The following is a 26,982-nucleotide window of genomic DNA, read 5'->3' as shown; positions in this document are numbered from 1 at the left end:
AGGCATCAATGGTCAATAAATGCACATACCTCAGCCCAGTGAGCATATATGAGGGGCTGCTCTTGAATAAAAAATATTTCCTCCAAGTTTAGATACAAAGAAAAACTTTAGAGAAAACCACCCTGGTTCTGAAGAGCATGGGAACGCTAAGAAATGTTTTTTATTATATGAACGCAGTGATATGGCAATGGATTTAAAAGAATTTGAGACCACATTTGATGAGGTGTCACTGGTTAAAATATTGCTGACTAAAATTTTGCTCCCCTACTTTGATTTTGCTTGAATAAAGTTCTTGTTTGGCTTGTTAAGCCATGGACTTGAAACGCTTTCAGGCTAGCTTGTTTAATTAACTGCAGAAAGACTCCCTGTGGTGACCTGGGCTATTTCACTTTGCAGGAGTTTTAGGTGAAGATATTCTATGGCACAGAGAGGAAATCTTAAGTGAGCTAGGTCATTGCAACTGAGAGAAAAATCAAAACCATTATTCTTCTTTCTTCACAGTGGACTTAGGCCCAGTGTAAAGAACAGCTGGAAACAGAAATGGTTTCATTCATTTCAGGAGCAATTCTGTAGTTTGATTTTTAAGTGATGACTGTTGCTAGTAAAATTACCTAGCATCTAAATCCTAATAACGCTTTCTCTCTTTCCACAGTCCTATGTGCAATACTTCAAAGTAATGAAAAATAGAATATCTTTATTCTAAGATGCAGAAACTATAATGAGAATGATCAAAATGATTTATCCAAGATAAATGGCAAAAAAAAAAATGTTGGGAATATCACCACTGCCTTTTAAGTTGACTTTCAGTAATCTGATTCAAACAGAGCTAACAAGAGTCTCTACATTTACAGGCAACTAATTTAAACAGTGCTTAAATAAGAAACGTAGTATGGTAGATTTAATGTGATTCTCTGACCTTGAAAGTCATGATTTTTCAGTCTAATTTCTCATCTGTCAAATAAAAATAATGCCTATTTGGCAGGGCTACTATGAGGAACAGATTTAATATTTATAAAACTTGTAGCATGGTGCCTGGCACATGGTAATCTGCTAAATAAATTACATTGACTATTATTATAACACTGTGCTTTGAAACTAGAAATGATTTCCAATACACTAAAAACAGAACATAATGAACAAATAAAAAATTGTTTTCCATGTGCCTAATAATTCTCTTCAATTTTAAGCACCTTTGAAAGTTTCAGTATCTACTTTAGATCACTGGTGGTCTGAAATTGCTAAAACCACTTGACCTATAACCAGAGGATGGTATAAATGTCTTTGAGAGTCTGAATTAAGAAGCAATGACTGCCTTTGGAGACACGATGAAATCATACATGTTTCCTCTCAACAACTGATGGGTAAAGAGAATTCAGAAGCCCACTGATCAGTCTCAAAGAGCTGCCTGCCTGAGCATCAGACTACCTACTGCCCAGATGGGGGGAGGATGAACTTTGAAGTAAAAGTATGGGTTTGGGGAAGGTTGCTTTGGATAATTCTTCTGGAAAAAGACATCAATCTGGAAGAGATTTGGTAGGATCTTTTTGGCATATAAGATATATTCCTTTTTGTTACTGTTGCTTCAATTTTGCAATGGTAGAGTCACTCCAAATCCGATAGAGGAAATTTCTAGTCAGTTCAGTAAAAACAAAAAGCATCCAAATAAACAGTCTGTTTGATATTTTCCACCGGTTTCCTAGGAATTCACTCATTTGTCAAGTCTGTTCTGTAGAATTAGCCATACTTTAGTTCTTTGTAGACCCAACGTTGAATAGAGACCAATAACTTTTTCCTCAAAAAAGAATAACTATCACATCATCATGGGGGTTGAATTGTGTCTCCAAAAAGATACATTGAAGTCATAAACCCCCAAACCTGAGAATGTTACCTTATTTAAAAATAGGACCTTTGCAGATATAATCAAGTTGAGGTCGTAATGGATTAGGGTGGGCTCTACTCCAGTGACTAGTGTCCTGATAAGAAAAGAAAATTTGGACACAAACACACAGAGGGAAGGTGATTATGTGAAGATGGAAGCAGAGATTGGAATTATACTGCCACAAGCCAAGGAATACCAGGGGTTTCTCACAACCAGAGGCTACATAGAGGAAGGAAGGATCTTTCTCTAGAGGCTTCAGAAAACATGGCTCTGCTAACACTTGCTTTTGAACTTCTAGCCTCCACAACTCTGAGACGATAAATTTCCATTGTGTATAACCAACCAGTCTGTGGTAGTCTGTTACAGCAGCCCTAGGAATCAAATATAGTACCTGTAACCATTTTGATGTAAAAAAAAAAAAAAAAAAAATGAGCTTGTGAAGTTAAAGCAATTGCCCAAGATCACGTAACTAGTATCAGGTACTGCTTACCTCACGTATGATATAGGCTGTACACTGTTCATTTGAGGTTATTTCTCCTCAATAGCTGAATAACTTTCGAGATACAATTTACTGAGTTCCCTACTTGGCCTTTATATCAAACTACAGACAAAACAGGCTGACTCATTTGTTTAAAAATCTCTATTACATAGATATATGACCTTGAAAAGCACCAAAAATTGTACATGATGCTTACATTCATTTTGTTCTTCTTTCCTCTACTATAATTTATGACTAACACTTCTCTTCTAGTCTCATGTGAACTGAAAAAGTCTCACAAAATAGGCACCTACTTTTTCATTATTGTTGCTGTTTATTTAAATATAATATGAAGGGCACTTGGCTGGCTCAGTCCAAAGAACATGCAACTCTTGATCTTGGGGTTATGAGTTTGAGCCCCATGTTGGGTGTAGAGACAACTAAAATAAACAAATTGATATTTAGATAGATAAATAAATAAAATATGAATATCTTTTATGCCATAAATCAGAAAGTTATAGGTTAAAAACTCCTAGCTTTCTCAGAGTTTTCAATGCCCAAATGCACTGTGAAACTCTAAGAGAGGGACATGGTCTGCAAGTTTCTCACTCTATTTTTTTTTTTTTCTTCTGGTGCCCTTTTTGAATACCCACTCATAGAACACCCTTTTAAAAATATCATTCTAGGGATCCCTGGCTCAACAGTTTAGTGCCTGCCTTTGGCCCAGGGCGTGATCCTGGGGTCCCGGAATCGAGTCCCACGTCAGGCTCCTGGCATGGAGCCTGCTTCTCCCTCCTCCTGTGTCTCTGCCCCTCTCTCTCTCTCTCTCTCTCTCTCTCATAAATAAATAAATAAATAAATAAATAAATAAATAAATCTTAAAAAATAAAAATATCATTCTACATAATTATTTTTAAACACAGACTATCTTCCATGTGGAGGCACCATAATCTATCAGTTCCTTATTATAGAAATCAGGGGGATCCCTGGGTGGCGCAGTGGTTTGGCGCCTGCCTTTGGCCCAGGGCGCGATCCTGGAGACCTGGAATCGAATCCCACGTCGTGCTCCTGGTGCATGGAGCCTGCTTCTCCCTCTGCCTGTGTCTCTGCCTCTCTCTCTCTCTCTCTCTCTCTGAGTATGGTAAATAAATAAATTTTTTTTTTAAAAATCAGGCAATCATTATCTTTGATCTATTCCTTGCATGCTTTGTAAAATTCCCATCCTTTTGAAAATAGCATAGTTCATTGATTCTAAGACACACACTGTCTACAGTTTAACATCCCAGGAAACAATGTAGCTCTCAGCTAGGTATCAACTGTGATACCTTTGTCCTGTATTACACCAAAACTCACCAAATACAAGAAAATACTGAAAACGTAAGTGGTACATTCACTTTAAGAAGTGGTCCTGAGACAATAACTCTCCTGATGCCGTAGAGCAGTGCTTCTTAAACTTTGAGGGTCTTAGAATGTCTTGAAGTACTGACATAGAATATAAGAAGCCCAGGTTTGCTGAAATGGAACATGGCCTGCAACTCTATTTTTACCACTTTTCAAACTGATTCCGATACATGACAAACTTTGAGACTGAAAACTATCAGGTAGATGATGTTGATGTGTGTATATGTGCGTGTGTGTCCTGAATACCAATGACCCTGATCTAAATGCCACTCAGAAATATGAATACGAAGAATTTTAGGAGTATCTTAACTACTTTCACTTTTTTTCTTTTTCTTTTTTGTTTTTGTTTTAAAGATTTTATTTATTTATTCATAAGAGACACAGAGAGAGAGAGAGAGAGAGAGAGAGAGGCAGAGACACAGGCAGAGGGAGAAACAGACTCCATGCAGGAGCCTGATGTGAGACTTGATCCCAGATCCTGGGATCACGCTCTGGGCCAAAGGCAGACACTCAATCACTGAGCCATCCAGGTGCCCCTCTTTTTTTTTTTTTTTTTTTGTATGCACAGAGTGAAACACGATGAAATTTAAATAATTACATTTAAAAGAATTCTTTCAACAAATATCAAAAATTCTAAGTTAGGAGTGACTGGGTGGCTGAGTTGGTTAAGTGTTTGCCTTCAGCTCAGGTCATCATCTCGGGGTCCTGGGATGGAGCCCTGCATCAGGCGCCTTGATCAGTGGGGATCCTGCTTCTCCTTCCTTCCCCTGCTTAGGTGCTCGCTCTCTCTCTCTCTCTCTCTCTCTCTGTCAAATACAGTCTTTTTAAAAATTTCTAACTTAGAACACTGTTACAATGTCATTGACAAGTTTTTTCCTTCTTTTCGATGGAACATAAATATTGGTATGTCTTATGATTTATGGGTCCTTCCTAATGTTGGTACTTCTCTTGGCACCTAATACAATACCTTACATAAAGAAGGTGCTCAATGAATGTCTAATGAAATGAGAAATAAAAGAAATCAAAATATAAAGTCCTATGAAGCTATATTTCCATGAAAATAGATTGCCCAGGTAAATGTGTCCCAAAGCTATCTTCCTAAAATACAAACACGATCACATCTTTGTTCTTTTTAGCACCCTGTGGTGGTTTCCTGTTTCCTGAAAGCTAAACTCCAAAGTCCTTAACGTGCACAACAAAACATTTCACAAATTGTCGCACATCCATCTTTTCAATCTTCTCTCCTCTCATGCCTTCCGCAATCTGCACTTCAGCTGCATTCAAATCTCCTTGGGTTCCCCAAACTGCCAAGTTGGTTTCCAGTGTCTGTGTTGCTCTTGAAATCCTGCCCCTGATTTCCCAGACTAGCAAGCCAAGCCCCTCGTTATCCTTTTGACCCAACTCAAGCACAGCCACTTCATGGAGCTGAGGGACTAGCTATTTCTCTTCACCCATGACTGCCTGGATATCATTGTTCTGCAAAGCAAATCACACTGTAACATAACCAGTTATTCACTTGTATTTTCTCCCACCCAGAATGGGAGTTGTAATTTAGTAATCTAACACCGGATGAGGTTCTTGGCATGTAGTACGGGATAAAGGAATGCTTGTTGGGTTGGATCGAGGGATAGCCTTGGAGGAAGATACAATTCACGGTGACTTCCCCAGCCTGGTCATTCATTCATTTGTTCATTCATCATATCTGTCTCTACATGCCAGGTGCCGTGCTAAGCAATAAATGTAGGGTGAAGACAAAATAAATGGTCCCTTTTCTCCAGAAGTTTATAGTCCCACAAGATAGACAGAGTTTAGATAAATAAGTGTACAAGGAAAAGGTAACTGCACAATGTGATGGTCCATCTGCAACTGAGCTGCCCTAGAGCCCCGTCTGTAAATAGTGTCACTTTCAAGGTCCAGCTGCAGGCTTGAAGAAAAAGGTGAATCTTGCCTAAAGATTCATGACTGATGACCCCTGGCTGATATCTGGCAGAGGCAGCTTGCTGCCAACCCATGATTGTTCTCAATTTCTTCCTCAATAATAGAACACTGATATATCTGGGGCCACCATGTGCCTAGCTGAGAGATGACATTTTTTGAGCCTCACTTGTAGCTAGGACTGGGCAATGAGATGTCAGCAGAAATGCTGGAGTTACGGGAAAGTTCTCTACATAAAGCCAACTCAAAATATCATATGTCAATTATATCTTGATTAAAAAAAGAAAAAAAAGGAGGCCAACTCAGGTAGAAAATGTGCCCCTTTGCCCTCTTTCCTGTTCATTTGCCTGGAACATGGACATCCTGGCTGGAGTAAAAGCAGCCATTCTGGACCATGAGGATGCTTTGAGGACGGATGTTATTTTCCAAAGATGGCAGGACAGAGAGAAGGAGCTGGCATCCTGATGACCATGGGGCCAGTTTTCCACTAGCCCTGAACTCCTGGTCCTTCATCCCTTAAGCATAGTCTTGTTGAAGCACTGTTATTCGGTTTTGCCATATATGCAGCCAATCCTAATCCTAATAGATAACTGTGATAAAACTTTCTCATGTTACCAAAAATTAAATAATAGCTTGAGTGTGTTTATAACTGTTGAGTTTAAAACTCCTTCATATATTACCTTATTTGATCCACTAAAAATCCTGTTAGAAAATCAGGGGATACATTTATTTCACCCAATTTATGAAAGAAAATCCACCAATCCCCCCTCATGTATCCTAGACTTGGCTCACGTTATTTTCTTGGTTTACAGACTTTGTTATGTCTTTCCTTCATTAAGTCCCCCTCCTTATCCTTCAAGACATAGTTTAGGTGTCAGCTCTTAGTAGAGTTTTCTTTATCTACCCTCATGCCTGTAGTAAAGTTAGTTGTGAAATGATTTTTGTGCTAACTTGAAAAACTCAAGGACTGTTTATAAAACTAATCTTCTTCCTTTGACGTAGAAAGTGTCCAAAAGAAGAGTATTTTCCCTCGTTATCAGTTCAAGGTAACTAGCCAGAAATTAGGACCTGTGAGTCTTACTCTTGAAAACAAAGGAAATGAATTCTGAGTTGGACAAACTTGGTGAAATAATTACCATTCTTGATTACCATCCTAACGTGATAAAATGGAACCCCTGTCCAGTATTCCATAAGGTCATGGAGATTATTTTGCCAAGTTGTATATGCCATCACTGGTGGGCCTTTAACTGGATATCTAGGACATGTAGTGCATTTTTGTTTCCAGGGGATCTGTGTGTGTGTGTGTGTGTGTGTGTGTGTTTGGGGTGGGGGGTGTTGTCCTTCAACCATTTTTCTGATTTGGGATCAGACCATTGGATTCTCAAACAAGTATCTCATCATATGTTACTCAGACCTCATTATATTTTTTGCTCATTTTGATGACTAAATCTCACTGAACAGTTCTATCAGAAGTGCTTCTAAGGGCAGGGGGTGTGGGGGGCGACACTGCTAATTTTCATTCCTCTGCGATCTGCGCATTTGGCAAGCGAGGGCCCTGGTGCTGGCCACTTCAGAGCTCACAGATGCTGCCAAGTTTCACCTTGGGCCCCATAATTTGTTTCAGTGGCTCAGGTGAAACCAGCAGCATTTGTTTTAAAACGCTTCTTGCCAGGTTTTATTTGCCAAGGCTGATGTGTTTCGTTACTGATTCAATAACTCAGTGACGGCAGAGGCCCAAGGCCCTTCTGTGCGGTGGGGCGTTGTCGCACACAGCCTGGAGGGGCCCTGGAGTCACTGTTTCCCTAAGAAACAATGCTAAGTGGAAAAGGTCACGAGAGATACACTCTGTTAATTTGGTCAGAGTGCCTCTCAGAGAACAAAGCACAGCCCCTCCTGGTGGAGTGAAAAGCCAGCAGCCTTCTTTTTCCAGGTCACTTTTGAAGCTTATCATTATGAAGTATAAACAATCAAATTCCTTGGAAACAAGTGCAGCCTTTTCAATATTGCTCACAGAAGCTCTCACACTGTGGCCTTAATAAAAGCCAAGTCTGCTTTTTTTTCCCCCCCTTCTCCAGCAGGAACAAGCCAGACCTATCTGTGTTTGGGTTTACTAGGGTTAAGGGTGGGCTGGGGGGTGGGAGGGCATGGATGGTCAGCAGCTAGTTTTTCCTTTTTGTTGTTGGTTAACACTGCAATTTTTCCCCACCTGGCAGTGACACGTATTAATGCCCATTTCAAGATGAAGTTGTTCTTGTAAGCCTCTGTGATTGAAGGCATTCACCAGCCCAGAGCTTGATAAACCTGAAATATTTAAAACAATGTTGTTATTATAAGCCAGTCAAGACCGAGACGTCCAGGGATAGGCCTGGCCAAACTTTCTTCCTGTACCTCTTGCCACATTTTTCCTCTTGTTCCTCATCTAGGAGGGATATAGAGCTTCAGGTGGGTTCTGCTAACTGCTGAACTGTCTCTTCTGTGATGCACACATGCTAATTTTGTGTTTGTAGATTTTACTTTATATTCAGATTTTTAAAAATTTTTTTTAAAGATATTTATTCATGAGAGACACAGAGAGTGGCAGAGACACAGGCAGAGGGAGAAGCAGGCTCCATGCAGGGAGCCCAATGCGGCACTCGATCCCAGGACTCTGGGATCACGCCCTGAGTTGAAGGCAGACGCTCAACCACTGAGCCACCCAGGTGCCCTATATTCAGATTTTAAAAACAGTTTTATATTGCTGACATTTATATTTCTATCATTTACACTTTGGTAAGGTTTTTGCTCTTCTGTAATCATTTTCTCATTTTTAATTTATTCGAGTAAATAGATTTCCATAAAGCCTTCCCTCTGCTGGGTGTGTTTTGATTTCAGGTACCTCTAATTTATCAAGGTCATTCTGGATTCTTATCAAGGTCAGACTCTCGCAGAGGCTATTAAGGCATCTGATTAATAGCCTGTGGGCCAGTCTGCTTCCTACCATACATTTTCTTAGAAGATGGAATCTGAAAAATAAATCCAATTTGCTTTGCTGAGATGCTCCAATGCTCTGTCTAATCCTGCCCAAAGTGATCGTCACCTTTCCTCTCTGGGCCCCATGTAACAGCACATTGTTCACTTCATTGCCAACAGAACTAAATATGCAAGATTTAGGAACAATACTTAGCATATTCTATTTTGTTTGCTTTAGGAATTAGAAATCCAGTTTAAGCCTCGTAACAGTCTATGCTGTCCTATTAAACAAACCATGCTTAAATTCTGTTCCCTAAGCTGTACAAAGAGCTTTTTTGTTATACTGGGGACCGGATCCCTTGGTAGACTGTCACCCAGCCGTGGAGGTTGTAGGAACAGGTGCGGCTGCAGGAGAACACGTTGCTTTGATCGACAACGATCTCACCTTATTTTTACAGTGGTGAAGGAACTGGATTAAGACAGATTTCAACATGGGAACCAAGGGATAAATATTAGTTTAACTATATAACTGTATCGCCAAGCTTAATATTAGGATACAGAGAAGCAGCAAATCCAGGGAAATCAGACTTCTTTCAAGAAAATGAAAAATGTTTCCAATACTTTCTACCCAAGTAGTCTCTCAATAATGTTAATAATAGTAACAATAGTGGGGGTGCCTGGGCAGCTCAGTCGGTTAAGCACCTGACTCTTAGTTTCGGCTCAGGTTATGATCTCAGGGTGGTGAGATGGAGCCCCGTGTCAGGCTCTGCACTCAGCAGGAAGTCTGCTTGAGATTCTCCTTCTCCTTCTCCCTCTGCCCCTCCTGCTGCTCTCTCATTGTAGGTCTCTCAAATAGTAAATCTCAAAAAAAAAAAAAAAAAAAATAGTGACAATAATAATTACCTTAATTCGTCCCTAACTTACCAACTTTAATTTTAATTCTGATAGGCCGTCATCAAGTAATCTGACCTTAAATCTATTTTAATCTATTTTTGTTCCAAACACTGTATTTTGTTCTCATTTTATTTCTTTTTCAAAAGCTTTTTAGCTTGACAACAAAAACTTTAAGCTTGGCAAGAATAGTAAAATAAACCAGAAATGTCTTTCACTCAGGATTCACCTGGTGTTGCTGCTTTGCCATATTTGTACTAGCCCTCCATAGATAGATCACATATCTATCATTGTAAGAGCTGGATTACACCATGCAGACACACACTACAAATATACTATCATGCATTATTATTATTTCTGCTGAACTACGTGACACTTCATCATGTTTCCTGCAAACTTTAACACCACAATATAATTATCAAGTTATGAAAATCTCAAATGCAAACACCGCTATCACCTAACACGCAGACCACATTCACATTCACCAGTTGTCTCAATGATGCACTTGATGGCACCTCCTCCTGGCCCAGTGCCCAGATCAGAGTCACACACTGCACTCTGCTTGTCTCCTTGCCCTCCTTCCATCTGTAACCAGCTCTTCGGCCTCCTTTTTCATTCATGCTATTTGCTGTTTTTTAAACATGAGAGCAATATTAATTTTGCAAGACACTTCTATGCCAACATTTTCTGTGATGAGATTTGTATGATCTTAGGTTTTATTTTAGAAAGTCATTCTTCATATTATGGTAGTAGTAATATTTCATACTACATGCAGAAAAAAAAATTCTGCATAGAGGTTTTCTGAAGAAATAAAACCAAAACAATTAGCAGGGTGAATTACTGGTTTCCCTTTACATGTCAATGGATATCTTATTAAGATCTAATTATATAACAAGTTTAATTGTCATGCTTAACTGTATAAAAATTTTGAAAATGCTTTTAATGACCATTCTGTTTAAAATTCCACTCTAATACACCAACCTTAATAGAGAAAACAGGCTAAAAGCTATGAACAGGAAGTGTATAGAGGAGGTAACCCAAAAGACCATCAAACATGAAGAGATGTTTAATTCTATCAGTAATCTCTATCAGTAATCACAGAAGTAAAAATTAAGACAATAATGAGCTGTTACTGTACACCAATTGCATTGTCAAAAATTTGAAAACAATGTAATGCCAAGTGTCCCTACCAGAGCTGACTGGACCAATGATTAGAACCTGACTTAGGGCATTCTAGGTATAAAGCTGCTGGCAATTTATGAGTTACCTTATTTGGCTTAGAAAGATGAAATAGAAAAATCCCATTTGTTCCTTGAAAATCTGCATTTAGCAACTTTTTTTGTTTTTGTTTTTGTTTTTTTTAATGATCAAGTTGGGAGGGACAATGGAAATCAGAGACATGAAGTAAAGCATAGCTAGAGGGTGATGAGCCATGGGGGCCAGAGAAATGAAGGGTACGGCTTGGGGTAGGTGAAAAAGCCCAAGAGCACAGAAATAACAGAATCCTGCAGAAAGTAATATATAACAATTCCTAGAGATGTATGAGGGACGCCATAAATGCAAAGAGAGGAGCCTCAGTTTCTGCCAGCCTCTTATCCTGTGTAACTTGGGTATTTTTTAGTTCTCTTTTGGGGGAGTCACAGTTGGGGGCATAATTGCCCATAGTGGGGCAAGAATATACGAGATTTTTAAAAAGAAGGCCTTCAAAATCCCAGAGGAAAATGACTTATTCTTACACCTAGCCAAATCATCAATCAGGTATAAGTGTAGAATAAAGACATTTTTAAACAACACGGAAGAAAACCCCTCTAAAACACAAAATGAACTGAGATGTTTGTTGGTAATTTTTTTAACATGCCAACATTTAATCAAAATCCCTTAAATTCTTCTGAAGTTTCAATGTTGACGAATAGGTGATATTGAAGAGGTGAATTCAAACACAGACTTCACACACTAGGCTGCCATTCAGTGCCTGTTCAGACAGCACTGTAGGTCCTCATTTAAGATACTAAAATATCTTAAAATTAAAAATAAAACATGGAAGACAAGTAAGACATGAATGGACCAAATTGGCTCCTGGGGATTTGACAGAGCAGTATGGGAGTCAGACACAAACTAAGTCTACAAAATAAGTCTAATAAGGCTAATACATCAACAGGGTATTACAAGTATAGTAACAGTAGAGGTAGATCCCAGGTACAATGGAGCAGGGGAGGCCACTGCATACCCTTCCTGAGGTAGGTCATTGGTGAGGTGATGTATTTGAGCAAATCATTGAAAAATAAAGGAGAAGGCCAATTGGGAGGGAGTTAAAAGGTGCTGGGAGGCTGAAATCTGGCTGAGAAGCTTTTAGGTAGCAGGAATATCTGCTAGTCAGGGAAACAAGAAATAGGATGTAATTCAAGATTGCTGAAGCATGGGGAAGGAAGCATCGATTATGAGGCTGAAATTGAAGGTAGGGGCCAGTTCAGGTGCTGCAAACTCAAAATAACTTAAGGGAAGGTGATTTAAATGAGAACAGGTGAGCAGGCTTAAATCAACATGGAGAGGTGAGGACCGTACAAGCAGAAAGGCCCATCCACTTTTCTTCAGTAGATACGCTGACCCTAAGCTGGCTCACACCTACCAAAAGTGAATCTGGTTGCAGAGGAAAGGGAGACGGGATTACCAAATCTGTGTCCACAGGATTCTCAACAAACTAAAGTTGGCAAATTGCTCCTGAAGCCAAGAGTGCTAATGTGGATGGAGAAATACGATACTTAGAAAACACTAAGTCATTGACTCCTAGCAAAGGAAGCATCTACAAGTCCAAAGTTTTAATACAGCTAGCACAGACAGGTTGCTGGAAACAAAAATGAATTGGGTGGTGTCTTGGATATAGAACAAATAGATTGTGACTGGTGACAGTGTTAAAGAAAAGGGTGGGCATTTTGCAGAAGGTAAAATGGCTAATGACATTAATCATGGGAAATTCCCTAAGGAGGTGGCATTTTAAGGAAGGGGTGTGGTGTGGTCCATCTATCAGAGAAAGTAAGAGTATTCCTCCTGGAGGTAATGTTTAAAGCAAAGGGTTTTTGTTTTTATTAAGATTTTTTATTTAGATTAAGATTTATTTAGATTATTTTATTAAGATTTTATTAAGATTATTTATTAATCTTATTACTTAAGATTTTATTTATTTATGCATGAGAGACATAGAGAGGGAGAGGCAGGCTCCATGCAGGGAGCCTGATGTGGGACTCGATCCTGGGTCTCCAGGATCAGGCCATGGGCCAAAGGCAGTGCTAAACCGCTGAGCCACCCGGGCTGCCCAAGCAAAGAGTTTTTAATTTGGTTTGGATTTTTAAAGTCTCTTTATTTTTCTTAAGATATATTTATTCATTTTAGAGAGAGGGAGGGAGGGAGAGAGACTCTCAAGCAGACTCCATGCTGAGCAAGGAGCCTAATGCCGGGCTTGATCCCATGACCCTGAGATCACCACCCAAGTGAAAACCAAGCATTGCACATTTAACTGTGTCACCCAGGCACCCAGTAACGTATTTTTAAATCACAAATAAACTATAACTAAGTTAATCATTTTCTGCGATAGGAAACAATCAGGATTTTTTTCTTAAATTCTATCTTAGATTGTGTAATACCTAAAAATACACTACAGTAACTCGATACATGAAAGTCCTAGGTTGCGTCTAACAGATACCTTTATGGGACTTGGTTGTCATTTGGGCCACGCAGAATGAGTCCTGGGGCTTTGTTTCAGTTAAGTGGCTTCAAGCATATTATTTGAAAACACGAGGTGATACTGCCCGCATCTGCAGACCTCCCTTATGCCTCCGAGATGACGCGAAGCTACAATCTGTTTTGACAGGGGTTCCCATTATTTATTTTTTTTTAAGATTTTGTTTATTTATTCCAGAGGGACACAGAGAGAGGAGAGAGAGAGGAGAGAGAGAGAGAGAGGGGCAGAGACACAGGCAGAGGGAGGAGCAGGCAGGGAGCCCGAGGCGGGACTCGATCCCGGGCCTCCAGGGTCACGCCCCGGGCCGGAGGCAGGTGCTCAGCCGCGGAGCCCCCAGGCCTCCAGCCAGTGGCTCCCACTAGCGTCTCTCTGCGGACTTGCGGGTGACTAACCAGGAGGGACCCGAATGCAGCTACCGAGAAGGACCCCCCCGCCCCCCCCCCCCCCCGCCCAGCCTCCCAGCCTCCGTGCAAGGAGCACGGCCTCGTGGAACAGAGGCTGAAAACTCAGAGCCCCTCGCGCTCCGGCCCAAGGGGCGAGAAAGAGGACGGAAGCTCCCGTCCTCGGGGGAGGGAAAAGGAAAATGATGAGTTCGATGGAAAGAAATGAAGCAGCCGCGGGGGCGAGCCGCACCTGAGCCGCGGTGCCTGCCGTCGAAGGGAGGCTGTTGGCTGTTGCCATGGCCACGGAAAGCCAGGGAGCCCAATGAGCGGCCTGCAGCGGCGCTGCGAGCACCAGCCATTTCCCTCCTGGAAGCCCGGGGGGGGGGGGGTGCACGGTCTGCTGAGCCGCCCCCTGGAAGGAGCGTCCTTTCCAAATCCCCTCGGAGAAGAGCGGAGCAATGGGCACGTTAGCGGGCGGTGGGTGCAGCCACGCACGCCGCGAGCCGGAGCTGCCGTCCGGACGAGCTGCTGACGGCCGCTGCGATTAGCTGATTGGAGAAAGTGGAATGCGGAGCGATAATGCTGCCTGTCTGCGATCAGGCGGCCCAAAGGGTTTTTGTCTGGGGGCAGGCAAGCCTTCCCTGCAATCTCCTCGCGGCAGCTCTCTAGCTGCTCACCCTGAAAGCTAGTGACCCGGAAGGAGGCTGTTCCCCTCTGCAAACGCCGGTGCGGGCCCGGCTGCTGCCTGCGAGCGGCAGGTGCGCTCGGACCGGCCCGGGGCTGCAACGCGGCGCCGCTGCTTCCTGTGGGCTCCAGAGCATCTGCCTCCGGCCGAGGCCGAGGCTGGGAAGGAGGTCCCTGTGAATCCACCCCGCTTTGGATTCAAAAAGGTAAGCTCTTTTTTTTTTTTTTTTGCCCCCCTTTTTTTTTTTGCCTTTTTTTTTTTTTTTTGCCTTTTTTTTTTTTTGCCTTTTTTTTTTTTTTTTTTTTTTAAAGCAGGGCATAGCAATCATTTGGAGCGAAACTCAACCTAAAAGATTTACCTTCATTGTGTTCTCTGGATTTACCATGCACATGCACTCACACGCAGGCATGTCCACAAAATAGTGTGGGAACAGAGTTGTTGCAGTGATTCATGTCCTGGAAATTGTGTGACAAAAAAAAAAAAAAAAAAAAACAAAAAACAAAACAACAACAACAAAAAAACATTACTGATATGCCTTGGAGTCTTAAGATATTTCGTGTTTTGACAAACCATGACAGCCTGTCGTTCTGGACAGTCTTTGTAAGTAACAATCTCTCTCCCTTATAAACAATGGATCCTTTAATTAACTGTACCTTGGCGTGCGTTAAGGAGAATTAGGGGGAAAATCAGCAGCTTGATAACTGTGCAGCATTTCGGAAGCCTCATCAATGATTTGTTGAACTCTTAGCACACCCGGTGTATCTACATTTGAATTCAGGGATTCTGTTCCCTATTTAGGTCATAACAGCTGGTGGATTTTGCACTCGCTTATCCTGAACTTAGAGTCTTGGGGTGCCATTTGATTTAGTTCAGGGTAGTTGTAAAGCAAACGGTGTAGATAACTGGAAGCTGCTCACACGTCCTCTCCTAGTATCATGCATGCCACGCTAGCCCAGAGCACAACACCCCCATTGTGCTCCCCAGGCTCGGAATCCAGGGAAAGAAAGGAAGTGAAATCTCTGCATTGAGTCCAAGCTCAGCTATAGTATGTGCCGGTAAAACTTCTTTTATTGCCCAGTTTTTCTCACAAGCAGATAGGTTTCAGAGATAGAGTGAAACCCAAAACACCACACACCTCCTACAAATAAATGTAGGCTGACATTCGCAGCGGATGTTTGCTGTCACTGCTACGTGATAATAGCACAGACTTTGGATTGCAGTAGGAACTGCCCCCTTAGCGAGCATTTCTTTGATTTAGAGCCTCTTAGGAACAAAGCTGTTACCATGAATTGAAATTGGTCAGTCAAACTGAAATCCTTGATAAGGAAATGACCAAAGGATGATTACATTTGGTTTTAGCAACATTCCAGTTTTACCTAAGTCCGTTCTATTGTTGGTCTACCGACACATCAGATCATTTACAATGCTATTGAAAATATTCAGTGAAAAACATTGTGTTGAAAACTTTGAATAAAAACCTCTACCGAGGACTGAATCTGCCATGAAATGTAAAATAAATAGTATCTGAGATCTACGTTTAAGAAATATACTTTTATTTGCTACCTTTCCCCCCAAAATGTAGATGACATGGGTATCACCTTTTAATGAAGAATAATAATAGAATTTTTATTGCTACACGTGAGCCTACATCACCTGTTTCAGGTGATACAGGAATGTCAACAGCCCTCAGATAAAAGAATTATAAAGTACAAGGATAATACTTCTGGAAACTTACGTTCTAAATGTCACCAGTACTCAAGATCTAGAGACACAGACTGAGCAAACTCGACCTAGGGATTCATGTCCAAATGTTTGATGATGAGAACAAATAGGAATAATGCCTATCTGTGTGTGTGAGACTTGTTGGGGATAAAAATGGTGAAGTGACAGCCTTGGGCTTATGTTTAACTTTCAAAGGAAAGCTAAAGAACAGGTTTCGTTTTGAGTTAAATTCTGTAAATAAAAATATCAGCCAAGGAAGTGATTCTATTACAACAGAATTAAAGGTGGAGTCTCTCTCCAATTTGATTCCCTTTAAAGCTTTGCAGTGAGGAAAAAAAAAAAAAATTCTAAGAATTAGCACGGTGAAAAGACCTGCAGCAAGAAAACAATTTTGTGTTAGCTTTTCTTAGGGCAGCTTTGAGAAGAACAGGGTGCGGAATCCCTAAGGCACACCTGCCTGCCGTGCCCGCTATGTGTGATGGGAGCCTTGGCCCACGGGAGGAGTGAGTGCCACACCGACTTCATACCTGTATTATTTTTTCCTACATTAATAACCTTTTAAAGGCAATACACTATGAAAGATTAGCATTCCAGGACCACTGGTACACAGCATATCTACATAGTTACTAATTCAATGCCTTTGAGAACCACATACAGAAATACCATTCCTATTTTTCAAGATTGCCCCTTAGCTTTTGGCTATTTACAGACCCTCATTTTCTGTTGCTTTCCAGCTCACTTGCTAGCAATATCAAACACTTCATAATTTCCCAAATGCACTATAGCAAAGTTTTGCAGAGCCTCTGCACAGATTTTTTCTTTAAATCTCCCTAAAGTGGCAGCCACCTGTCATGCATCCTTCAAAATGCAGCCAGGATGTCTCCCCAGACACTTCCTTACTTTCTCTTTCAGCTACATCTGAATCTTATGTCTATATTCTGTCCACTGCACTAAACTGCATTTGCCTCTGCTCACAGGCTCCCAGAGTTTTATTGACCCCTGAATGTACTTTGTCCAGTGTCTAGGACTTGGCATTCAGTCATTATCCTGGTAACCTCAAACTTCACTATTTTCTCATTAGTTACTGTAAATACAGATTTGATCTTGAAGCAGAAATCCCATTATAAAAAAAAAAAAGAAAAAAGAAATCCCATTATATATTATACTACCTTTTATCAGAGAAACCCAGGATACTTAAAAACAGCAATTAGGCTCTAACTTCCCTGATAATGAAAATATGGCTTCAGTATCACAATTTGATAAAAGCTATTGAATGTCAGACTCTAAATTTAGAAATTTATTCTAAAATCAGACCATTTAAGATTAATGTTGAATTGCTCATAATTGCTGATTATAGCAAAGATACTTATGGAATTGTTTTGCATACTGAAGCTAGAAGAAAGTAGAGCTCATGAACTAGAAAGAGATCAAATAATTGACATAAAATCTATGATCACAATTTCTTTTAATTTGCCTAAATAAGCCTAAAAAGTTACTGATAATCACTAGTTACATTATGCTTCCTTACAATGTGAGTTCCTGGGTGAGGGAGAGAATATTCTGTTAATATCTCTCTTGGTATAAACATACTTTTGGTTATAGGGACTTCCCACTTTTTTTATACTAGATGGCATAATAATTATTTTTTTTAAATTAGGCCTAAATGTTTATAGCTTTTTCATGGAAAAGTTGCCACAATGCTGTAATCAAAAATAAGAATGGATTAGAAATTTTATTAAGAAGAAATAATATATAATCCTTGGTCTCCAAGATAACCATGTTGACAGCAAAAGTTGTATTTAATATTATATGAATTTTTATCCCTAAATTAGCAAAGATTAGGAGTTTAAAATATCCAAATGTTTGGAATTAAAAATCAAAATAATTAGGAAATCACTTACATTCAGGTTTCTAGGCTTTTTCACACTGTATTCCAGGACTGAATTTTATGATAAAAATAAGAGAAGTGGCACTCTTAATTATCATGCTGTCCTTTAAGGCTTACTTTGGCTTTTTTCCAGCTGATTTTAGTGTATAGCATGCTAATTAAATAATAGCATAAGATGGCACTGGTTCTGTTTCTCTTGAAGACTACTCATGTTTAATCAGTTATTTCAAATTACATATAGCAATTAGATTTTAGGACATACGAGTCCAGAGTAGTTCTGCATCATTTTTAGTATTTTATATTTTAAAGTAAGTTCTATTTTGAAGGCCTAAATTATTTATAACTATATTTGATATTCAAACAAAATGAGTGTGTTCTTTTTGCATTTTCTAATAAAGTAGTATAATATTTGATTATATTAAATAACATTTTAAAAAGTTTTTCAAATTAATTATTTAATTATGGATATGTCTATTAAATTCTAAACTATTACTGCAGAAAATTAAATGGGGATTTTCAAAATCTCTTTTTCTTTTTTTTTTTCAAAATCTCTTTATATCATTTCTGAAAAGTTGAGACATATACCTTTAGCCATAAGGAAACAGCTCTGTAACTATTGGGTTCTAAATATGACAATTACAAACTCTTATTCCACCTTCAGCTCAATTAAGATCATCTTATTTGAGTAAGTGACAGAGAACCAGCAAAGATAGGTTTCTTTGTTTGTTTTTAAGTTTTAGAAGCCTAATGTAGCCATATAGAACTACACTATACTTTATTCTTCCCTTGTCTTCAAAACAGAAATGTCTATTTTACCAACTAGGAATTTCAGCCAAAAGACAGTGGTTTCCTCTTCCCCATATAGGTCAGGTATACATAAATCCAGCATTGATTCTGCACCTTTAAAAAGCATTATTTGGGGGGAAAAAAAAAGGAAAAGAAAAGAAAAGAAAAAAGCTCTCACATTTCCTGAATCTAGCCAAAGGTCTCATTTTCAAAGAAGATTTTCCTACCTTCAAAAAAATCTAGCAATATTCTTATTATATTTCCTAATTTATTTTTAGATCCATGTTATAATTTAAGGAGAATTTATTTTTAATGAAATACACTATTTGATAATTTCAGTGATTCTAAAAACTTGTACTGTTGTCTACTTTTTAAATTTTTTATTTTATTTACCCTAGACATTCAATCTTCTAGCCTTCTTTGAGATGAGTTCTCAGTAGTCAGCATAAATTGCACATCAAAAATACTTTCTTATAATTAATCATATACCCTGCTTTAAAAAGGAGAGTTGGTCCAATCAATGTAGTAATAATTTTTCTTTTTAGATTCTTTTTCCTAATAAATTTTTTTCAGGAAGAGCTGGACGTGAGGAACAGCATAAAACTTGCAGGCTCTAAACCTCATGATATTCTATCCAGAACATCCGTTTGAGAATAACGTGGTTCTAAGGGTCAGCCATAAGGAATCCAAAAATCTATAGCAAAAATTAGCTTGTAACCAAGCTCTGTAGGACTTGTAAAAAAATTTTAAGAGTACAAGTAGGGAATGGAAGAAAGATGGTTTTTTTTTAATGCACAGAAAAAAGCATATGCAAGTGAGACATTCTAAGGAATTATTATTGGTCATGTTGTAGAAAATGTATTGATATAAATGTTTGTTTTGTCCTCCTCTAAAAAGTTGAAGTTCCTCTTCCTTCTAAGCAGGTGTAGTTAGCTTCTTCAAAGACATCTGATCCTCTATGAAGGTGAACGTGTGTAGTGACAGCAGCTCGTTAATTAAAAACAAAACATGCCTATGCTTTTGATTTTGTGGGGGAATCAACCTGGTGACAAGTCAGCTACTTCTGCCTCTTTGAGCTGTATTAATATTCGATCATAATGCTTTATAAGGTCTTCCTACACTTAACATTACTAACCAAAAAAAGTTTAAGGCAACAGCTTGTTGCCGAAAAGTGAGCTATTCTGATTACCAAGATGCCTTTGCATTTATTATTATTGAATAATTAATTATTTCAATTCTCTGTGCTAAAGTTAACAAAGGAAAAACGATTAGATAACAATTTCATTTGTCCTGTGCTAATTGTGTCATGTGGTGAACAGTTTGAACCCTCTCTGAAATAAGTACACTTAATCTGCAGTAGAGTGACTATTTTGTACTGCATCCTGTGGGGATAGATAACTTCTAAAAGAATTTACCTCTTAATATCTAGATTTGAAAACTTGTATAGCATAGCTTTATTAGTAGTGAAGAGAAAAAACTTTATAACCACTTAGCTGTTCTGGAACAGTGTGAAAAACTTGTGTTGCTTGATTTACCTTTGGCACGGGCTTGAACAAGTTAGGTAATGGCAGTCCACGAGGCAAGGGAGTGGCAAGAACTGGCAATAGGAAAAGGTACAGGTTGCTTAGGCAGAAAGTTACAGGGAAAATTCAGCTTGCTCTAGAATGGAGTTGGAACATTGCAGGCATGCAGCAAACAGGTCAATATATGAAATCTTCCGTCAGTATTTGTGGAATGATAAATGACTCATAGTGATCAGTTCTTCCCCTCCACCCCTGTGTTACAACCCTGTGTAATGCTAAAACACTGATGAGAAAATACTGTTTGAATTGAGAGAGAAAATAACAATTTACAATAACTGTGATTTTTTTTGAAATCACAAAAACAAAGGAGAAAAAACATAAACATCTTAGAAAATACTATGATTTTAAAAATTAAAGTATGGTCTTCCTGGTAAAGGAGGTATATTTAATAATTTACATAAAACAAGTCAGTGGGCGGCACCTGGGTGGCTCAGTGGTTGAGCATCTGCCTTTGGCTCAGGTGATGATCTCAGGGTTCTGGAATTGAGTCTTGCATCAAGCTCCCTATGGGGAGCCTGCTCTCCCTCTGCCTATGTCTCTGCCCCTCTCTGTGTTGTCTTTCACGAATAAATAAATAAAATCTTAAAAAAAAAAAGTCAGTGATATAATCAGCTTTCAGACCACATATCATATAAAAAGTCATATTTCCAAATAAAGTTAGTTTCAAAGAATCTGGGATATATTACCAGTCTTCTGAATTATTGACCTAAAAAAGCCCTTTATTTAATAATCATATAAAACAAGAGTGGAACCAGAAGCTCAGATAAAGCTCAAATGTAACACATCATTTGGCGAATAATTCAGACCACGAAAAATTGATTTCTACTCTTAACTTTCTTAAAGCTTCTGGTTATAGTCACATTCATCAAGCAACATCATCAACTAGAGAGTTAAATTTTTCCTTTTTAAATAAGCCTTAGAGAGAAAAGTTCGAACCTAAAATTACAAGATTTAAGATCTATATTTTAAGGCTTTAGAATATAGTTAAACAGAGAATTCAGGATAGGAAAAGATCTCAGTCTGGGAGATATTTTCAAGTTAAAAACCACAAGAGCTGGAAAACTTTATAAGGTCAGTCAAAATATCTGCTTCTGATTAAAACTAAGAACACACTAAAAACCTGAGTAACTAGGTTTCAATAAACTACAGAAAAAAATTATTCAATTTCTTCAATCCAAAAGATGTTGATAATATCAAATTATATAGAGTTTAGTCTGTGCTAGCTGCTCTCCCAAGAGCTTTATACATGTTAACTCATAATGAAAGATCTGGGAAATCACAAAACTTCTAAGGTCATTTGAATTGGAATTTTCTAGAAGTATTCAAATGATCTTAAATTATTTCCCAAAAAGATATTTCCTGAGCAACACATTTAATTGCTCCTTCTTAGATGCTCTCATCCCAGTTTGTACATTATATTTTTGTAATCTCATTTTAATGAAGTTTCTGTATATGTCTAATATTTGCATATGGAAGTGAATTCCATGAGAAAGCAATAGACTTTTATTCTGTTTTTACCACTACCATCTTGTCACATGTATGACCAAGAGTACATGAGCAATGGCTGATTAGCCCAAGTAGGTGGTTGTATCAAATGACAACAAATACTATTTACACCAAAGAAAAGAGATGGAGTCAAAGTAATATACACTGTATGTGCTTCCATGTAACCTTCATCATGAGAAAATTAATTCAGTTCACACATCCTTAGCTTTTGTTTGCTTGTTTGCTTTGTTTTTTTATACTTTGGTTGGCCGGTGGTTTCGGTTAGAATTTCACGTAAAACACTAAGTTAAATGTCAGAGCAATCCTTTTTTAAGTCATCAGACTTCTCAACAGAGGAAACACAATCTAAAATGATCTCGCTCATTTAAACTACTATAGACTTCTTCCCTGATTTAATCTCCTGAACAGTTTAGCTATATGTCGGTTATTTCTGACAATCAAGAAAACAAAAATGCGGGAAAGCATAGATACCTCCTTTACCGGAAAAACTATTCTTTTTTTTTTTAAATATCTGTTTTGGGAAAAGAGCTTTTTTAGGTCAATAAATCAGATGACTGGTAATATATCCTGAATTCTTTGAAACTGATTTTATTTAGAAACCTGATTTTTATATGATATGTGGTCTGAAAGCTGATTATATCACTGACTTCCTTTCTACCAGAGATTTAATTTTGTAAGACTAACATAACTGATTGATTTATACAACAATGACTTTTTTCTTGAATTAAAAAAGACTTCCTCCTGAAGTGCACAAAGTGTTTTTAATATATTATAAATTAATTTCTAGATTTACTGGCAGCAGAGAGGGGTTCCATCACCCTCATTATATAAATAAAAGCAAATGACAATCAAAGCCCTACATAATCTACTTTAGTCTGAAAATCATGTTCCTTTGACACAAAGTCCTAAATGTCCCTTCAGTGCGACATGTGCCTCGTATTGGCAGTTATCTGGTAAAATAATTTAACTTGATCTCTATATTATTACGTGGTGCACTAATGCACCATAATCATTTTGATGCCTATACTTTTGCTTCCTTTGAAATGAACTGGGAAAACATGCCCTCAAAACTCTGGCTCACTCTTCCTGGCACTGATACTTAACTATGCAACTGTCAAGAACTAAAAGATTATGATCATAAAATTAAGCTTCCTGGGGAATGTTCCATTCATGAACTGCCTTATTTCCAGATTCATCAGTCATTTATTGCATTTTGCTTCTAACCAAGCCTGTGAGAAGAGGTGCTAGGTTTCCATGGTCCAGATTAAAACCTGAAAAGAGGAGAGAACAGGAGGTTATGAACCAGGATCAAAAAGGACCCTGGTCCTCCAAGTATTTGTTATCAGATGGGGTCATGCAACCAAAAGAGCTTTTGAGTTCAATAGAAAATAGGAAAGGTATTGGTTTAAAATCTCTATGTTCTGGGGGATCCCCGGGTGGCTCAGCGGTAGAGCGCCTGCCTTTGGCTTAGGGCGTGACCCCGGGGTCCCAGGATCCAGTCCCGCGTCAGGCTCCCTGCATGGAGCCTGCTTCTCCCTCTGCCTCTCTCTCTCTCTCTCTCTCTCTCTCTGTCATTCATAAATAAATAAAATCTCTAAAAAATAAATAAATAAAATCTCTATGTTCTGATTTCCAACCAAAAGCAAAAAACTTTTGAGGAATCTCTATCCATTCTATCTAATGCATCTCAGAGAGTATGAGTATTTTATCTCACCAATAAAACAGAATGGTCCCTCGTTGATTGACATCAAGAACTATAACTCCCCAAAATTAATTGGTCAGTGCATTCTTTCGGGAAACAAAGTAAGAATTTCATCTGGCAAGTATAATGCCAGGTGACAAATGCCCAACAAATAAATACATCAAGGCTATGAGTTCATAACTGCTGAGAGGACTAAAATATCTGGAGTCACCCTTTCCTGTGGTTAGACTTGACCATAAACTGACAAGTCCTCTAATTCTCCTCTTTCTAGACTTTTAAAGATTGTTGGATTGTTTTTACATTGATATAAGTTCACTGGTCATATCCTTTCTGGTTTTATATGACATTGAAAAGGAGGCTATGATAGGAAAAGCAGAGAATGAGAAAGATCCAACTTTCTGGGTATGGCTTAATGAGAGAACAGACCTAAGTGTAATATGACATCAAAATTATAAGTGTATATTTTCAAATGGATTTTGGGTTTTCATATCATTCATGTATTCATTTATTGCACATCCATCAAGGACCCACTGTGTGTTTAAGGTGGATGAAAAGATAAGAAAATGAGCCTGAAAGCCATTTAAAAAGCTTACAGACTACTGAAAGAGACAGGAACCCTAATTTACTATATTTGAAGACAGAAAGTGACAAAGTGCTGTAAGGGGGATATAATCAATGCATTTATTTATTCCTTCAAAAAGACACACAAAAATTACTTTTATACAATGAATATGTAAAAACTCTGTCTCAAGAGGTGAAGTTCTAGAAGATAGTAATAGCTAGCTTGGGGAAGGGAGGTTTCTTAGAGAATCTGGAAGGTGATTTCGCTGTATATAGCTTGAGAATATATTACCTCTATCAATATTATATTATTACCTCCAGCAATATGTATTACTTCTACTAAAGTCATTTTTTCTGATATAGCTTGAGAATATATTACCTCTATCAATATTATATTACCTCCAGTAATATGTATTACTTCTACTAAAGTCATTTTTCTGATTATAACATTTTTATTAATAAAAGAGTATAATGATGCCTTTTTAGCCACTCTGTAGGAAAATATCCACATTTCAAAAAGTAGATTTTGTTTTGTTTTGTTTTTAAGCCATTGAACGTGGTCAGTAAGTATACTGAGGTCAAAATATTTAAACTGTTTTTTAAATATTTGTTTTTTCATTTATCTTCACACATGAATTTTATTTTATTTTTATTTATTTTTTTTATCTTCCACCAGTTGTTTTTTCATTTATCTTCACACATGAATTTTATTTTATTTTAAAATAAATACCAGTTGATTTTTCATTTATCTTCACACATGAATTTTATTTTATTTTTATTTATTTTTTTATCTTCACACATGAATTTTAAAAGCAAGTAATAATTTTTTTATTTCTTTGTTTTAAAAAACACATGACATCTCATTGGTCTAAACACCGTTGTTGGGAAGAAATAAGGCAAATCAACAACCACCAGAGTATTAGGCAAGCTAGTTATTTTATGAGTTTGGCAATGAACAAAAGTTTTTTCTACTAAAGTTACAAGTGCTACAAACCTAATTTTCCTGGGAAATACAAACAAGAATGAGAAAGACATCATCTCAGAAAGTTTTGTGAGTATGAAGTGGATTATGCATGTTACATGGATTGTGCATTCATATTGAGAATGCATGTGGAGAGTGCTCAAGAAGAGTTTGCAAGGGTTACTATCATTCTTATAGAAATGAGTTCAATAGAAAGGCAAGAGCTGTATACCACCGATTGTCCAGGCTATCCCAGTTCAGTGGTGAGTGGTCAGTCACAGCTCTTGAGGATGCTTCCCTCTTCAGGGATGAGGGAAGAAAACCTAATAATCATACAGCATCACAAGTCCCAGGGGGGAGCGAACATTCATAATAGGTGTGAATGATCCGCCCAGATGATTTCAGAAGTGTGCAAAGCTACTGGGGAGGTTGTGGGTCCAGAGAACACCATGTGCGAATGAAGCAGACATGAAAGAACACTGAAGGTGCTTTGATGGGTCTGGGATGTGGAAACAATAGGAAGAAGCGGGTCTGGTGTGGTAAAGGGTGAGCAGATGGGCTTGGCAGTCACACAATTTTGGATTTCATGTCCAGCTCTGTGATTGCTAATTGAGTATGTGAGAACAAATCTCTCCACCTCTCCAGACCTTTATTTCGCTACCCGCAGAGTGGATATAATAGAACTCGCCTCTGAGGATGGTCATTAGGATTAAATGAGATTATTGTAAAGGATTGGCATAGCACCTGGCTCATCAGAAGCACAGAAGGAATGGTATTTTTATCACCAGTATCAGGATCAGCCTCATGCTAAGTAGTTTGGATTAATTCTCTGAAACAATAAAACCACTATTGGAGTTTCTTTAAGTGAGGAAAAGTAACGCTCATGTTTGTATGTTAAAAAAAAAAAAAAAAGATGTAACTGTTAACAATATATCAAGTTTAAAAGAGTAAGAAATAGTTATAGAGAGATACTTTCAATCCTTTAGGCAAGAGAAAAATAGGCAATGAACCAAAGTGGTGGGGCAGGGAGAAAAGAGTGAGGGATTTATTCAGCCAAGATTATGATGTGTCAGTCACTCTTCTAAGTGTCTGGAATGCATTTAAAACAGTGACTGGTAAACAGCCTTAAAAATAGGCGATCTTAATTCAGTGTGGTATTGCATTAATAGAGATGTATGACATACACAGGATCTACTCTGTCTGAGGAAGAGCTGAGCCATCACTGAGGAAATGTTTAGGGGCTAAAGAATATGTGGACATTTGCCTTGGAATGTGCTGAGCCCACCATGAAGAAGGAACAGTATGTGCTAAAGCACAGAGGCAAGAAGGATATGTTCCAAGGACTAATAGCCCTTGGTATGATTGGAATGCAGGGTGCCTGCTATGGAGAGATGGAAAGTAAAATTGGACAAGCAGACCGGAGTCAGATTGCAATGTAGCTGTGTCACACTAAGTTAGATTAGAAGACACTGAAAGAGTTCAAGCGAGAAAGTGAATTAATAAGATTTCCATAATAAGACATCTAGCAGTGTAAAAGTATGAGAGTGAGATAAGGTATTGCAGTGATGTCGCATAGAGGGATAGTGCAAACTACAGGAACAAAGTCTCTATGCCTCAGCTAGGACAGGACAGTAGGTCTGGAGAGAAAGTGCTAGAATCAAGAGACATGGAGAAGGAATCAGTAGTACTTAATATTCATTTGGGGATGAGGGCAAGGGTATGGTTTGATTACCAGTTTACTGGTCTTGGGAAAGTAAGATGGAAAAAGAACACTCAGAGGAATATAGTGACACTGGTTTGAGACTTTTTGAGATGGAGATGCAAGTGGGATATCTGGGTAGAATAGATCAAAATGTGATTTTTTTTTTAAAAAAAAGGAGATTTAGACCAATAGAAATAAATTTTAAGCTGTGAATTGAAGCCACATGTAAATTTA

General features: G+C 38.4%; 1 protein-coding gene and 1 long non-coding RNA gene across 10 annotated transcripts in view; one reads left to right on the top strand and one right to left on the bottom strand.

Moving 5' to 3' along the window:
* Positions 1 to 13,936, bottom strand: part of LOC144284351 (uncharacterized) — a 40,865-nt gene extending 26,929 nt beyond the window's left edge. The window contains exons 1-4 of one of the 3 annotated variants that reach the window (XR_013352700.1): positions 13,903 to 13,936; positions 13,231 to 13,386; positions 7,900 to 7,994; positions 2,672 to 2,797 (exon numbers count right to left, since the gene is read on the bottom strand). This is a non-coding gene — a long non-coding RNA (uncharacterized LOC144284351). Of the gene's footprint in view, positions 1 to 2,671; positions 2,798 to 7,793; positions 7,995 to 13,230; positions 13,387 to 13,902 lie in introns of those variants that run through there. The other 2 variants (XR_013352701.1, XR_013352699.1) reach the window with 2 other exon arrangements.
* Positions 13,766 to 26,982, top strand: part of SORBS2 (sorbin and SH3 domain containing 2) — a 216,621-nt gene continuing 203,404 nt past the window's right edge. For all 7 annotated transcript variants that reach the window (XM_077848768.1, XM_077848771.1, XM_077848767.1 and 4 more), the window contains exon 1: positions 13,766 to 14,542. The gene's annotated coding sequence lies outside the window, so the exon portion shown is untranslated. The remainder of the gene's footprint in view (positions 14,543 to 26,982) is intronic.

Source organism: Canis aureus, chromosome 15 (assembly GCF_053574225.1).
Source record: "Canis aureus isolate CA01 chromosome 15, VMU_Caureus_v.1.0, whole genome shotgun sequence".
NCBI classification, from domain to species: domain Eukaryota; kingdom Metazoa; phylum Chordata; class Mammalia; order Carnivora; family Canidae; genus Canis; species Canis aureus.
This window is presented reverse-complemented; position numbering and strand designations above follow the sequence as displayed.